Here is a 17,414-nt window from a genome sequence, read left to right on the forward strand (position 1 = left end):
TATTTGTATTGCACGCGCTCGTGAAGTACGATGTGGCAATGTTGTACGCTGCCTTGCTCTCGCTATCTGTCTCTCTCGACGCAAACGCTAGCAGACTACCGCCTTCCAAATTGCCGTCGACTCTAGTTGTCTTATAAATGGTGCCTTCTTGATATCACTTGTGACGCAGTGTTGCCGTACCTACTGACAAAGCAGGAGATTTCCTGTTTTTCCATTGAATCTACTGCTCTACTTCTTTTTTTGTCAAAAGTCCGAATTTCTTCTTCATTTTTGGCATGCTGCAGTCACTTGGTTTTAAGCGCGGATTTTTAAATGTATTACATATTATATTATGTCACCATGTCTTACTTTTGCAACTTATACACAAGTCAAACGATGTTTACATTTGTCTCCCCAACGAGCTAGAAGTAAGGATATTCTTCCAGCTCGTTGTGTCTCCCTACTTATAATATGTCGCCACAATGATGCTTAAAGAGCAAGAACACGTGAAACAGTGCGAGAGTAAAGTGTAGGTAATGGTATTTATGTGTTACATATCGTGCACAGGGATCTTTTAAAATGATTGAAAGTGTCCCAGCAAGAAAGAAGAGTAAATACTTCTTCGCAGAATTATAAATCAGAGTGGGAAAATTATGAACAGTTTAAATGGTAGTTATGCAAAAACAGGAAAAGGGGTCGTTTTTCGTCTGTTATAATCGCAGCTAATGCAGTACTGTCTTTAATATCACCTTTAAAATAAATCTTGTTCTATCTAAAATCGTTTGTCAATATACAAAAAACTCCTGATTAATACATTTTAATGCGAAACATTGTCAATTGTGTAAAAACAAAATTGTATGACTTATTTACACACGCTGAGTAAAGATGAAGTAGTAATATTTAGCAAAATTGTTCCATTTCATTGGTTAGGGATGTGCTATCTATACCAATAATAAATCTGTAGCTGAAATTTTTCTGGTAATTTTCGATTTTCCAAAAATAACTGGTCCTAACATATATAATTAACCACCCTGAAACCGAAAATCGCATTTTTGAAATTTTTGTTTGTGTCTGTCTGTATGTTTGTTACCTTTTCACGGGATAATGGCTGAACCGATTTATATGAAAATTGGAATATAAATTAAGTTCGATGTGACTTAGATTTTAGGCTATATGGCATTCAAAATACTTTATTTAGAAGGGGGGTTATAAGGGGGCCTGAATTAAATAAATCGAAATATCTCGCTTATTATTGATTTTTGTGAAAAATGTTACATAACAAAGGTTTCTTTAAAAATGATTTCCGATAAGTTTTATTCTTTACAAAATTTTTATAGGACTGATATTTAATGAGATAAATGCGTTTTAAAATTAAAATAACGCCATCTAAGACGGTGCAATGACTTCGTCTATAAGGGGCCTTGGACAACAACAATCGAAACAGAGGCTTTGGACATCAACAATCGAAAGCTATTAAACATAGCCTACAGAGAATGTTTCTGTGTTTCTATAAAGTAATATCAGAAGCTAAATTAACCGATTTGTATAATTAATTATTATTTCACCATTGGAAAGTGTAGTTTCTCTAGATGGACATAATGCTATAATGTTATTACAGTAACGTCTGAGTAAATCGAGGACAGATAAGATTAAAATAGCTTCTTATGCACAGAAAATTTGATAGGCTATTTTGTACATTCGTTTTCTGTATTTCTTAAAATAATATTTATGTACACTCATTTTAATCTCAGAGAATTAACGAACAACGAGAGTGTATTGATTTAGTATGCAGTAATAGTACGTTAGCTTAGCAATCCATTATTTTATAATTCAAATTTTAACTATGCTCAATTGAATCGTGTTAAAATACATAAAATATATATGCAATAAATGCAATACAAAAAAAAATTGGGTAATGAGCGAAGCAGATTATCTTGCGCTGTTGTAAAAGTTATTCCCTGGATCAAATGTCCTATTTTAATTATGTAATTACTTTATATTTATTTCTAACAGGTGCAGCGGAGCGCACGGGTACGGCTAGTGTAGTAATAAAACAGTATCATCTTTCTTACAGTATACACTGTTTTGTAATTAATATTATAATAAGAAGAGAAAATTCATGTTTAATTAATCTACTGTAATCTCCTATTTTTTTTCGATGGTTTTCTCCTGATTTTCGTGAGTAGGTCGTGGCAACACTTCGTGAGGTCCAGACCTGTCTTCGGAAAGTTGACTGAACAAACAACATTCATGGAATATGACGGCCCATTTTTCGCACGATCGTGGTTATAAGAATAAGGCACAACCCCTCTAACCGCTGTACACGTATCGACAACACAAATTGCTTTCTTTTCATATTTTGTTTCATGGAATTGAATATCAGGAAGGGAACACTACGACCCAGCACTGCGATCTTTGAAGATCTACTGCGCTATCCCTCAAGCTAGGCGCTTTCTCAAACCTACACCAGCTGGCTACACTAAGGTTCGCTGCGTACCCAGGTTTCAAAAAGCCAACCCTATTCGTCCCTAGGTCATCCCCCTCTGTGCGTCGGGGAATTCCATTGAATGATGGCGGAATAGGCAATGCTGACAGAATAATATAGATGCCTAATGCGGGGAAACCAAAAAAAAACCGAGAAAAGCCCCAATTGCGATCTTGTCCGCCACAAATCTCAGGCCTGACCGGTACTCGAACCCGGGCCGCCTGCATGACAGACTGAAGGTCTGACTATTGAACTACCGGGTGGGTTTTTGTATCATCATTTTAATATTTACTCTAGTGAACCATTTTCTGACTTCCTACAACATTATACAAATACACCATGAAACACTCGTCACAGGGGGACGCATTAAAAAGTGAGTATGCGGGATGCTAGTGTACTGCATTACCAACTCTAAATGCTTCAACGTATTAAGGTCGATGAGAATTTAATGAGACATAATTAGAATGTGTAAAGAGCTTTTGTAATTATCGGATTTTATTCAAAGCTGATCAGATAATAGAGCGTTCGATAAAAACTGTTGGTTTGTTGCCACTGTCTTCACATAAAACTACCAATCTTACAATCTTACAACTCTCTGGGTTCTGCTACTTCAATGCTTGGCTGCAATAACATATCTATAGATTATTTAACCCTTAACAGTCCTTAACAGACTTGGAAGGACGTCCACTAAAGTTCGATTAGAAAAACACACAGAGTGATTAACGAGGATTTACCATCACTTACGGATCTTATTTCCGCAGACATTCTCAGCAAAAAATGTCGTATAGACATTTGTCCTAATCTCAATATTTTCAGAGTTACATTAATTTGAAGTTGTTAGTAAAATACCGTTTTTCTTTATTTTTAAAGGTAAAATAATATTACAAATAGAGAATGAACTATTCAGAAGTATTTCTTTAATTGGCTAGTGTTCTGAAGCTAAAAATGTGTTGTTGATTGCTTTGTACAAATTTTGTTTTTCAATTTTTAACTAAAAATTACATTATTCTTACGCACTTATCACAAAAATTGTTACAAATCATACGACTTTAGGAACTTGATTCTTTACAGTTTAATTATGCATCCTAATGTACAGTCTTGAAAAATTTATAAGCGTGGCGTGATTTGTAAAATAAAAAATGCGTAAGCAAAATGTAATTTTGTAGTTAAAAATCGAAAAAAATTCTGTACGAAGCAACTATGGAATCCATAACATATTTTTAGCTTCAGAATACTAGCTAATTAAAGAAATGATACTTCTGAATAGTTCATTCTCTATTTGTAATATTCTTATACCTTTAATAATAAAGAAAAAAGATATTTTACTAACTTCAAATCAGTGTAACTCTGAAAATATTGAGATTAGGAAATGCGTCATAGTGCCACTACAGTGAGTGAGGTGAGAGTAAAGTGAAAGACTATTGAAAATTATGTAGGACCTATACATATGTAGGTTGTATTGTAAAATTAGGTATTTTATGTTTTATTATTAATTGTAATTATTGTGTTAAATTGTATTGTGTATTCTTATTGTATTGTGTATATAATTGTAATAATTTATTATTTATTTATTTATTTATTATTAATATTTGTGTGCTGAACAACAGCCAGAGGCCAATTATAGTTCAGCACAATACACAAACAGAAGATACAAAGGTGCAAAACAAAAATAAATAATATCATAAATAACAAAAACATACATGAATACAATTGAGTACAAACAGTAAAAACTAATAATCAAAACGAAACTAAACCTTAAAAGGATCTAAATTGTGCCCATGCAAATTGGCATATTTTATGCATCTACAGACTGGAGAAAGTGATTTTGAATTTCGGTTATAAAAAATTTTTTGAAATCTTAAACCTTTTGTAGGAATACGAAGGCTGATATTGTTTATGATAGACTCACAATATCACCCTTGATAACTTTGCAAAAAAATTGATAATCAAGATTTAGACGTCTAGCATAAAGGCTACAACAGTTAAAATATTTACAGGTAATATCATAGTTAAAGTCAGTGGAATTGGGTATATATCGAAAAGCACATAAGGAAATAAATTTTCTTTGAATATTTTCCAATTTAACCGAATCGGTTGAAGTAATGGAATTCCAGGCTACAGATGCATATTCAAGTTTAGAGCGAACCAAAGTAAAGTATAGAATTAATAGTGACTCAGGAGTAGAAAAAGAATAAGTTATAGACCTTATTAAACCAAGCATTCTTATTGAATGATTATAAATATATTGAACATGATCGTGAAAGTATAATTTAGAATCGAGTAGTACACCAAGATCTTTTATAGAATTTTTCCTAATAAATAATAATAATAATAATAATAATAATAATAATCATAATAAGTTTTTTTATAATAATAATAGTTTTATTTTCCCTGGCAGAGTTAAGGCCATCAGGCCTTTTCTTCCACTCAACCAGGATCAAATCACATACAGAAAAAATACATACCGGTATACAAATATGAACTTAAAAATAATAATAAACATAATTAAGTAGAAAAGAGAGATTGAATACATATACACAATCAGTATTAACTTTGAAATAACAATAATAAAAATATATATATGTAATAAAAAAAGAGACTGAATACATAATCACAAACAGAAAAATACATTCTAATATACAAATATTAAGTTAAAAGAAAAAAAAAGAATTAGTACATATGAATATAATGTCACAACTAAAGGAATAGTACAATTAGTATGATCAGCACAGCACGTGTTACATTGAGACAATGACAATTACCTAGATATTAGTGTTAATGGAAAAATAAAGTAATGCCTGTGTAAAATAATAATAATAGTAATAATAATAATAATAATAATAAATAAAAATTATACCTAAAAACTAGTTCTGTGCATTTAAAATATTTCTAAACAACCTAATTTTAAACAACTGAGGACTAAGACTATCCCTGATTTCCAGCGGCAGCGAATTCCATGAGCGGGCCATGGCTATTGAGAAAGAACTTGAGTACAGAGATGTCTGATGACGTGGTATTGATAGCAACAGATTGTGCTGTGAACTTGTATTACGATTATGATGTGAAGCTAGGAGAGTAAACCGAGAGGCAAGGTAGTTGGGTGTGGAATCATGTATTGTGTATTGTAAATTTTATTGTGTATTGTTTATGATTTTATTGTGTATTATCATTTTATTGTGTATTGTTTATCATTTTATTGTGTATTGTTTATATTGTGTATACCACTGCCACCGGATGCTTGCCCACTTGCAGTGTAAATAAATACATACAGACGGGACAAATGTTCATATGACATTTTTTGCTCAGAATGTCTTTGAAAATAAGCTCCGTAAGGGACGGTAAATCCTCGTGAATCACCCTGTATTTAAAAGGTATGCGAAAACATGTCTTTGCAAGGAGTTTGGGGCTGAGAAAAATTTCAATATGTGAGCTCCAAGCCTGGGGACCACTTCTCTCACTCCAGGCTTCACTGAAGGAACTTCAGAGAATTTCAGACATAGCCTAATAGCTACCTGTGCTCTGACCGGGAATCGAATCCGGGAGCCATGAAATGTAGCCAGAATCTTTGACCACTGGACCATGAACTGGTTGGTCGATTTTATACAATATTTTCTTATCAGTCCTCTGCGAGTCAAATTTAAACCGCTCCACTTGGAAAATCGTACCTCCTTTTTGTGTCGCAAAGCACCGACAACGCTTAAATGTTTTAAATTAAATTTTCAATACAAGGTATGAAGTCTTCCTCCCGTTGATAGCGGGAATAACGACCAGATCCCTGAACGTAAACCGTAAATGATACATTTCTAGACAGCGCCATTGGAAGGATGCATTGTTCTACGTGAGTTACGTCATGGAGGGGGTTAAAAGTTAAGGAAGCCCAGTAATCGGTGTCAGTTTAAACGTGTTGAGGACGGGGGGAAGGGTTGGTGGTAGGAAGTCGAAAGCACACACTGTAACGGCTTCTTCCTCCACCCCCTCATTTTCTTTAAAATGGTTTCTGGTTGGGGAGAGAAATTAGCACATTAAGGAGGAAGGTAGTCTCATGAATGCATCGTTTATCTCAATTTTAGGATAATTTGACAGAATCGATACGTAATAGATCTGTCGATTCTTTACCTCCGCAGATATACTTTTTTACTCTGAGTTTATTTTCGTAAGAGGATGCAAATGTATTTATGTGAGAACTGTAATGTAAGCTTATGCAAGTACAATAAAGTAGAAAATTCATCGCCTTTACTGTACTAACATTCCGGTATAGGAAATAATAATAATGAGGGGTTGTGTGCAAGAAAGGCACTTCTCTGAAATGCAAGTTTTGAGAAAACTGATATTGAAAATTCAAACCGTAATAATGTGATCTATCCACGGCTTTACATTTTGGCTACTCCTGACCTCTATGATCACAGTATTGAACTACAGCTTGGTGATCATATGCATAACAGATCAGAGGACACAATAAAGAGTTTTACTCGAAAAGGGCATATCCTCTAAAATGCCCTTCTTGCACCCAGCCCCTCAATTCATCTGTCGGCAAATTTTGTAGTGACAGTGTTATGAATAAGGGTGTAATTTTTTGGTGTTAACTTCTCTTTTCGTCATTCACTCATGTGAAACCAGTTGTGTAGACGCCAAGTATCGCCATTGGCGACTGATCTACGCTACACATGAGATGAGATGAGATGAGATGAGATGAGATGAGATGAGATGAGATGAGATGAGATGAGATGAGATGAGGTGAAGTGAGGTGAGGTGAGATATGAGATGAGATGAGATGAGATGAGATCAGATGAGATGAAATGAGATGAGATGATGTTGGAAAATTGATGGGATGCCATAGGGGAACCGGAGGTCCCGAAGAAAACCCCTGTGTTATCTGGACCACTGGCTTGCCCAACACAATCGGGAGTACACAGAGGATCGAACCGGGTCCACAGAATTATAAGTCCACCGCTCTAGCCACTAGACCAACGTGACGGCCAAGAAAGTGCACATCATACTCGTACTTTATTACTTTGATTCGAGCATTCACATTTCCAGTAATCATCGATATATTTTTAATTCTCCGTCAATTTTCTTCCTCCCCCTACATAGCCTAATTTTATGTTATGTTTTCTCTGCATTTCTTTTTTTTCGTTGTGAAGTGCTGTAGCCTACAAATACTGCAGCTTCTCGACAAACTTCTCTTATTAATCTTCTCCTCGTATCTCTATTTAGCGCCCAAATCTCAGTCCCTCCCCTTCATACAGACCTCAACCGGGGAGTATTCATATTAAATACTGGCCCTTAATATGAATACTCCCCTTCATACAGACCTCAGATTGGACAACGTAGGACCAATCAGATGCCAGAAGGAGAACCTACGACCTATCACTGCAAGTACTCCCCCCATCGAGACTACTATAGAGCTCGCAGACTATTTCCTTATCCAACAACTGCTCTGAAGATGACCACAACACAGCGGTCGAAACGTCAGCCACCAACACCAAGACAACGCGGTAGAAGCCCTGAAGCTTATCCACACACCAATTAAAATAGTTGTTTTGTAATATAACGATACAATATATACAGATATACAACATTTAATACTTATACAAGTTAAATTTAACAATAATTGTGTATTATAGTAAATTAAAACATTTTTAATCGATCAAAACTAGATTATCGATTAAATTCGAATAGTTAATCGATTAAATATTTTGATCGATCAACAGCACTATTTAAAATGTACCGAATCCGTACAATTGAAGCAAAAGTGGCAACACTGTTATATATCTGTGCTAGGATGACTGTTATATATAATATTATAAAGATGGCCGTTTATTACGCAACAATGAAGCTGCAAGAGGTTGGCGACCGCGGCATGTGGAGCAGGTTGGAGACGCGCCGCGACTGGTTACCCGGTAACACGCTGGCTGGCTCTTCATACTTCACTCTTACTTTCAGCCGGTCCTGCCAGATTCGCTGCAACCCAGATCTCGACTCAGCTGGTGGCTCAACTCACCGACTCGCGGAGAGCCAACTCGGCCAATTAACCAGCTCATCGTAAATTCAACAGCAATTCTTCATTTAAAACCTCTTTTAAACTGCAGGACCGCTGACATAACGCGGCTTTGATTAATGAGGCGTTGGCCATGACGGAACATGTCGAAGGGCGCAAAGTCTGCTTCACAAGAAACCGGGAACGGAAACGAGAACGGAAATGCATTTACTTTAACATTATTTCCATTCTCGTTCCCGGTATATTGTGAACCAGCCTGATTGAGTACGACTCGTTTTTTTATTGGGTTATTTTACGACGCTGTATCAACATCTAGGTTATTTAGCATCTGAATGAAATGAAGGTGATAATGCCGGTGAAATGAGTCCGGGGTCCAGCACCGAAAGTTACCCAGCATTTGCTCGTATTAGGTTGAGGGAAAACCCCGGAAAAAACCTCAACCAGGCAACTTGCCCCGACCGGGATTCGAACCCGGGCCACTGGTTTCGCGGCCAGACGTGCTGACCGTTACTCCACAGGTGTGGACTGGGACTCGTAATCCGAGGTTGCGTTGCGTGTGGGTTCGATTCCTGCTAGGGCCGATTACCTGCTTTTATTGTTTTTAGATGTTCCCAACTGAAAGCCTATTGACACGTCATCCCATTGAAAATCCAAGGACCAATCTCGTCAAAATACTTCTCCGATAGATGGCAGGCATATCGCGGAAGGCGAGTAGATGGTTTGTGTGTATGTATGTATGTATGTACCTACATCCTATGTGCATACCTATATAGGGTGAACCGTAGGCCTAAGTAATGTCATTAATTTCAGGGGGTTATTCTTCGAGGTCTTTCAAACAAAAAAGTTTAATACAATTTTGATTGTTTTCGCTTCCCTTTCGAAATAAAAAATGTTTTATATTAAACATTTCATGCCGTGTTTTGCGAAACGCCATTGATTTAATTTCCAATATGCTCAGTCAATTTAAGAGAGCAATGTATTATGAATTAAATTTTATCCAATATTCTTTTAAGAAGATTAACCCCGTATGTAGATGAAATTATTGGGAATCATCAGCATGGTTTTAGGCGTAATAGATCGACTATTGATCATATTTTTTGTATTCGACAGATATTGGAGAAAAAATGGGAGTATAAAGATACAGCACATTAGTCATTCATAGATTTCAAAAAGACATATCATTCTGTTAAGAGGGAAGTTATATATAATATTATTATAGATGTTGGTATTCCCAAGAAACTAGTTCAATAAATTAAAATGTGTCTCAGTGAAATGTACAGCAGAGTCCGTATAGGCCAGTTTCTGTCGGATGTTTTTCCAATTCACTACAGGCTAAAGCAAGGAGATGCACTATTACCTTTACTTTTTAAAGGCTGGTTCACAATAAACGGAGAACGGAAACGAAAAAGAGAACGGAAATATTGTTAAATGCATTTATTTTAACCAGCATTCACAATTAACTATTGTGAATGCTCACATTTAAATACATTTATTTTAACATTATTTCCGTTCTCGTTCTCGCTATAGGATATGCCATTAAGAAAGTTCAGGATAACAGAGAAGATTTGGAAATGAACGGGTTATAACAGCTTCTTGTCTATGCGGATGACGTGAATATGTTAGGAGAAAATTCACAAACGATTAGGGAAAACACGGAAACTTTACTTAAAGCAAGCAAAGCGATAGATTTGGAAGCAAATCCCGAAAAGACAAATTATATGATTATGTCTTGTGTCCACAATATTGTACGAAATGGAAATATAAAAATTGGAAATTTATCCTTTGAAGAGGTGGAAAAATTCAAATATCTTGGAGCAACAGTAACAAACATAAATGGCACTCGGGAGGAAATTAAAAAAAGAATAAATATGAGCTAGACTTACTACTCTAAAATGTTATGGTTTCAGAACACAATTTCTAGTGTTTTTGTTCTGCTATGAGTTAAATTACAGAGACTTTTTAGAGGATCGGTTTTCCTGTAACGTTAAACAGTCTATTCCAATTTCTGTCCTTTCTTGCTTCTTGTAATACCGGGAAAGTGTTCACCCTTTCTCGAACCCACCGAAACCGATTCAACATTCGCCTTTTCCATTTCCACCAACTGGTGAACCCACTACGTGAGTTATAATTAGGAACCGGATTTTTATGTAATATCAAGGTGTGAAATATGTACATATTTATGTAAGAAAAATAAGCTGAATATGTATCAAAATATGTAAAATCATGGAAATATTTAATATCAATATCTGGCAGGTATAGGATAGGTAAGACTCTCCAGTTGTGATTTCATAGAGCACCTGACATTTTTACCGCACATATTACTATTTTTCCATCTGTAGTGAAAGCTTCATCCATCGCAATCTATGATTTTATTTTTGTCGTTAGGGTTGAAGATGCAGGGGCCATTTTAGTTAGTTAAAATCAGTAGATAAACTCACTTGCACTTTATACTGTAAGTATTAAAACTAGAGAACTGAGTGAAATGAATGACACAACAGTACTGCAAGCACTGTTTCGCTTTACTGGATTATTTCTTTTAATCTTTCAACATCGTTCTAGTTTGTTCCTTTACTCCAGCTTGTTTTCAAAACTCGGCTACTTTATTGCGGCTCATGTCAGACTTGACACGGGTTATTCCTGGAAGGATTAGGAAGAGGGTGGGGTAAGGTTGCAAATTGCATGGGAACGGCTTGTTAAGACGTGTGCAGAACAATTATAGTTCGAGACAAATCATGTCATCTTCGTCCCACTCCACCGTATGAAGGCAACGCTACTTTCTGAGTGATTTTTACAATACAAGGTAGTTGTATGAGAAAGGTTGCCTTTTGTTGACTCATATTTACAGTGGGCGGTAAGGGGTGAGTGCGTCTTTTACTTCCTGGAACTAAGATGTTATGTTTCGTTCCGAAATATATCCTTTCTCGGGTAGGTAAAAAGGCTTTTTGAATCTATGTATTTCAAATTGTAAACTTCCCCAGTATAAGTTTTCTTTTTCCTTTTAAAGAAGTAAAAATGAATAAAACACCTAAATATGAAGATTTATGTAGTACCAAGTCATAATATGTAATGTGGGGTAAATATGTAAAAATATGTAGTATCAAATTTTAATATATTACTTCCGAATATGTACGAGTATGATAAGAACTTTCTTGTGTTAAATATTATTAACGTACCTTGTTAACATGTTTCGACCTATTTTCGGCCATCTTCGGAACTGGTCGTTGTTGTTCTTGGCGCCTCTTGTTTCCTGTGTGGGTGCGTTCGAAACAATATTTAACACAAGAAAGTTCTTGAATAATTTCGAGGGAAAAATTGTTCCGGGGCCGGGTATCGAACCCAGGACCTTTGGTTTAACGTACCAACGCTCTACCAACTGAGCTACCCGGGAACTCTAACCGACACCGATCCAATTCTTCCCTCTATAACCACATAACTCAAAGTGGGCTGACAACCGTCAAGCAACCAACTTCGAGTGCACACTAACTCCGTGTGACTTACATTGTGGTTTTCTGTTAACGAACAGTGACGTGTATTATGCAAATCAAGATTTCAGGTATAACTCCCTGTAAAGTTAATTTGAATAATTTCGAAGTTGGTTGCTTGACGGTTGTCAGCCCACTTTGAGTTATGTGGATATAGAGGGAAGAATTGGATCGGTGTCGGGTAGAGTTCCCGGGTAGCTCAGTTGGTAGAGCGTTGGTACGTTAAACCAAAGGTCCCGGGTTCGATACCCGGCCCCGGAACAATTTTTCCCTCGAAATTATTCAAATCAACTTTACAGGGAGTTATACCTGAAATCTTGATTTGCAAGAAAGTTCTTATCATACATATTCCGAAGTGATACAGTGTTAAAAGTTGTGTAATCAAGATGTATTAATATATTAATGGTAATTACAAGATTTCGGTTAGGTTGAAAGGAATATAATATGTAATTACATAAAAATCCGGTCCCTAGTTATAACATTCCACGGCCTCTCTTAGCAACGTGTCTGAATTCTGAGTCGGTTGGCCGTGCCGAAAACAGATGAAGCGTGAGTTCCGCCTTTCTTCAGTCACTTGTTCCCATGGCTACAACCTGTGACGTCACGAGAATCTCTGACATCACACGCGTGTGTGTGTTAGCGGCCTTCGTGTTCGCATTCCGGATCTCACCGGAGCCTGGATCCGGACTCTGCCCCAGTCCTCGCTTCCTGCACGCCCCGTAGCCGTGGCGATACCGCATCGCACAATTCCCCCGACAACATTAAGCATCAATCAGCCAACTTCGTACAGCACGGTATCCATTATTAATTCACGTTCTTGCTACAACAGGCCTGCCCACAGTGATGTGCACTAAGGCATAGCAGTTCTAACGCCGCGTCGAATTCCAGGAAGACAATAGATGTGAGTTCTATGTGTTGAATAAAGCTCGGGTGTTTGGCAAAATGTATTTTTACTGGGTGGATGTAAATCATTATTTGCATAGATATAAATGTGATTAGGAGTAAATCAAAGTGATACGGCCAATTTTTATTTTGCCTTTTTAAGATGTTTCTTACTAATAAATAATAATTTATTTAATTAATAATAATTTATTTAATCTGGCAGAGCTAAGGCCAGTAGGCCTTCTCTTCCGCCCAGCCAGACTCTAATTCTAATTGAATACAATTGCTTACATAGTTATTACATTAATATCTAGACCATAAAACAACATGACAGTAAATAATGAAAGTTGGATAAGTAATGTTAGTGTAACAATAATCATTGGTAAGAAATAGTTATAATAATAATAATAATGATAATAATCTTCATCAATAGCTAACAGGGTTTAGGCCATTTGGCCTGTTCCGTCTCAGGTGAAAAGCTGGTCTCTCCATCGCTTCTTCGGGCGTCCACGATCTCGGTATCCAAGGGGTCTGTAATTTAATAATCTCCTGGGTAGTTTATCATTTGGCATCCGTAGAACATGCTCATGCCAGTTGCTCCGATACTTGTGGATTGTCTCTGTAATGGCTGCGATATTTAGTTCTTGTCGGATGTCTTCATTATATTTATGGTCATAGAGAGTGTAGCCTGCTAGCGATCTTAGTAATCTCATCTCAGATGCTTCTATTCTTTTCAGTTGACTAGTTGTTAGAGTCCAAGTTTCTGATTCATATAGCAAAGTTGGAATGGCCATTGTTTGTAGAATTTCAAAATTGTGTCTTGCCGGATCTTCTTAAACAGTGTATTTCTAATTGTTCTTAGCAGCTGTTGAAATTTGGCTAATTTATTATCTATATCTCGTGAATGGATATAGGAGAGATTACAGCCAAGGTAAGTAAAAGATTTACTTGCATTTAAAAAGAAGTCCGGAAATTAAATAGAGAAACATGGGAGACATTCATTAGAAATGATAATAATAATAATAATAATAATAATAATAATAATAATAATGAGATAATTTAGATATTTATCTGTGATATATATAACCATTGAACATTGAGAAACCTGAAACAGCTATTATTGTTAACAAGAATTGTTAGAAAAATATTTCGTTAGCCTATTATTAAACTGGTTTGATGTCTGACAGTCCCTGACATTACTCGGTAGGGAATCCCAAAGCCGAGGAACAGCCACAGTGAAAGAAGATGAATATGAGGATGTTCGGTGGGAGGGAATGAATAATATTGAGGAGTGTTGTGATCGTGTGTCTAGGTTATGATGAGTGGATAAATTTTGAAAACGAGACGCAAGATAGACAGGAGTGGAGAAATGCAATATGTGAAAGAGAAGGGAAAGACAGTGATTTTCCTACGATCTTCTAGACGGAGCCAGGACAACATTTCGAGGGATGGTGTTACGTGATCAGCCCAGCGAATATTGCAGACGAAACGGACGCACATATTATGAACACGTTGTAGTCTCTGCGACGAAGTAACGCTTAGGTCAGTAAGCAGAATATCACATAGAGATGGGTAAAAAATAACACAACAGTTATTTTGGAACTGTTCCGGTCTCGGAACTGTTGCAAAAATGAACAGTAGGTCGGAACCTCCTGTTCCGAAATAACAGTGTTCCGACTCCGAGCTGCTCACTTGCCCAGCTGTTGCGGGCTCGCAGTACCGCGTTGCACAAGGTATGTTCCGACTCCGAGATAACAGTCGAAACGTCGGAGCTTGTTCCGATGAACCAACGACAGCTGCAGTTACACTGTTCTCGTTGTTCTTTATGTTATACTTGGAACTTCGTTGGATGAAGTTGGTACTTGAAACTCTCAAGTGGTTGGAGGGGGGCGCATGGAAATTAAAATCCTTGCGGTGGCGCAAACTTTAATATCAAGACTGGCCAATCATCTGTAATGTTATAGTAAGTATTTAATAATCTGTAATATTCATTCCCGCTTTATGGTTTATTTCACCATTAGTTGACTAATTCTGTTTTATAAACATTCTACAAAGTCATAAAGTACGCATACTATTATTAATTCATTGATCAGCTGATTTTATACAAAGGTTAAAGTCGTAAATGGTAATGAGTGGTTTAGTTACAATGTCTGTATGTCGTTTGTTGAGGTTAAGTCTGACAAGCACAAGTTTTTGTGCTATCTTCTCTGTTATCAAAGAACGACAAAAATGTTGTAGCATTATTTGTTGGAAACTACCCATATAAGTACTGATTTGGAGAGCGAGGTTTAATGCGAAGTTTAAATTACACTTTGGTAAAGATGCGATTCCAACATTTTACTAACCCACTGCGGGGTTTCCAGGTTTCAGCACTGCCAATATATATCTTTTTTATTTATGAAATTGTAATATATTATTATTATTATTATTATTATTATTATTATTATTATTATAATAACTGCGCATTAAGAAAAGTAAAAATAAAAATTAATGATTTGTTTTTTTTATTATGTAATAGAGAGAACAGAAATTACATACCATATGTTTTAAATGTTATGTTATTTTTTTTTTAGTTGGCTACCATGTCTTTATAACTTTATGTACGAAAACAAAGTGTTGTATTCTGTCCTTGTAGTCAACAGCTGTGTAATTACTAACATTAAGCTTTTGAGTTCTGTCCGCATGCACAGCAATTTTCCAAAATCGATTCGAATGTGCATTGCAGTGCCATCTATAGATAAGAATGTGTACTATGTCATGCCTATGAGTGCTCCAGTGTGAGCAGCATGGTGAAGAGGGAGGGTACTGTACCGTTCGTTTGAACGACTCAACGACTCCGACTCATCACCACTGGTGACTGTTATTTCGGAACTGTTATTTGGAACATAGTATTTTTTCGGAACCGGAACAGTCGGAACTGTTCCGGGAAAAGAACAACTTCGCCCATCACTAATATCACAGTAATCGAAGTGGGGCATCACGAGTGTTTGCACTAACATTTTTTTCATGGAAAAGGGTAGAAAATTCTTCAATCGTTTCTTATCATTTTAAAGAAATATTTCTTGTTTATTTGCAATTTTCTAATTAATTGTATTATCGCCGCGGCCTCATGCTTAACATGTCGGCATCATACAATAACATGCGGTGTTCTTTTAAAACATAATTTTGCCGACCGATTGTTGCTCTGTAGGTTTCACTCTAAGCGTCACGTTGTCACGTCTACTTCCTCGATAAGAATAAGCACTAGTTTGTTATATTGTTAAATGGCTATTATTATTATTATTATAACAATTATTATTATTTCATATACGAGTACGTTGACATTCTTAACTCTTAATAATAACTCTTTAATAATAATTTTAATCACATACCTTAATGTTCGTCCTCAGTTCAAGACATTGCAACCTCGGTTTTAGTCCACGTGGATTAGACAAGTAGGTGTCATTTAATAATGGAAGCAGCTTATTGGTTGCAATATTGAAATTGAGGCGAGTGATTGGAGCGGCGACATAAGAAATTGAAAACAATAATGCAATCACATCTGCTGCTTTACTACACAGTACAAATTATGGTCCACGGCTATATAATTCGATAATAAAATTTCATCCAGAATTGACTACTTTAAGCAATGAAATTTTCAGATCCAGAATTAAAAAATTTATATGACAGACTTCCCTGTATATATATTATGTACCATGTATTGTAAAACAAGTTTATTTCTATCCTAAGTGTATTTTTCTATATTATCTTGGTTACTATATCAACATGACCTGCACTAATTATACTACTAATAATAATTTAATATTAATCCATCAATCTAAACATAGTCTCTTTTTTCACTCAGTTATTACTAGTATTATTATTTACTAATTTTATTATCATCTTTATGTGAGCTTTTTTCTTCAGTATCTTGTCTACAAAGTATGTGTATCTGTGTAACGGAACTGTCCCCGAACACGAGCTTTGCTCTTTCGGGGTATTTTAATGTAACGTTTTTATGTATATGTTATTATTAAATAAATAAATAAATAAATAAAAAAAATTAAATTTCAAAGACCTGCCGAATGTTATGCATGAAGCCGCTTCAAAGACCTGCCGAATGTTAACCATGAGAGCGCGGCGATAATAATGTAATGTGTATGAAATTTAAATATTTGAAACAATGACTAACTTTACTAAAGATAGTAATTAAAAGTAATTTATTTCGGTACTTAATCTGCTAATAATCGTGCCTTAATACTATTGCTGTAATATGAATAATGATCGACAATCCACAGTTACAAATATAATATTGTCATGTCTTCACGATGCCAACAATCAGCTTTATATTAAGCCCGTTCTCATAGAAGTTGTCACGTAGCATTCCCAATTGTTTGCTTCCATATTTTCAAATCTTACTGTTACAAATTTGTGCTACACGTATTTAGCCTATTATTGTAGAAATTTGAGTGAGGAACAGTCAGTTATTGTCGGGTGACAGAAGATGTAAGAACGGTTAGCTAGAATGCCTAAATTCAGTAAACAATTGAAAATAGTGATGGGCGAAGTTGTTCTTTTCCCGGAACAGTTCCGACTGTTCCGGTTCCGA

The 17,414-nt window shown here is 35.9% G+C and overlaps 1 protein-coding gene and 1 non-coding gene across 10 annotated transcripts in view; one reads left to right on the forward strand and one right to left on the reverse strand.

Moving 5' to 3' along the window:
* Positions 1-17,414, reverse strand: part of tutl (immunoglobulin superfamily member turtle) — a 985,149-nt gene that overhangs the window by 783,872 nt on the left and 183,863 nt on the right. The gene's annotated exons all lie outside the window — the stretch shown is intronic.
* Positions 12,133-12,205, forward strand: TRNAN-GUU (transfer RNA asparagine (anticodon GUU)). Its single transcript has one exon. It is a non-coding gene; the product is annotated as a tRNA-Asn (tRNA).

Source organism: Periplaneta americana, chromosome 2 (assembly GCF_040183065.1).
Source record: "Periplaneta americana isolate PAMFEO1 chromosome 2, P.americana_PAMFEO1_priV1, whole genome shotgun sequence".
Taxonomy (NCBI): Eukaryota; Metazoa; Arthropoda; class Insecta; order Blattodea; family Blattidae; genus Periplaneta; species Periplaneta americana.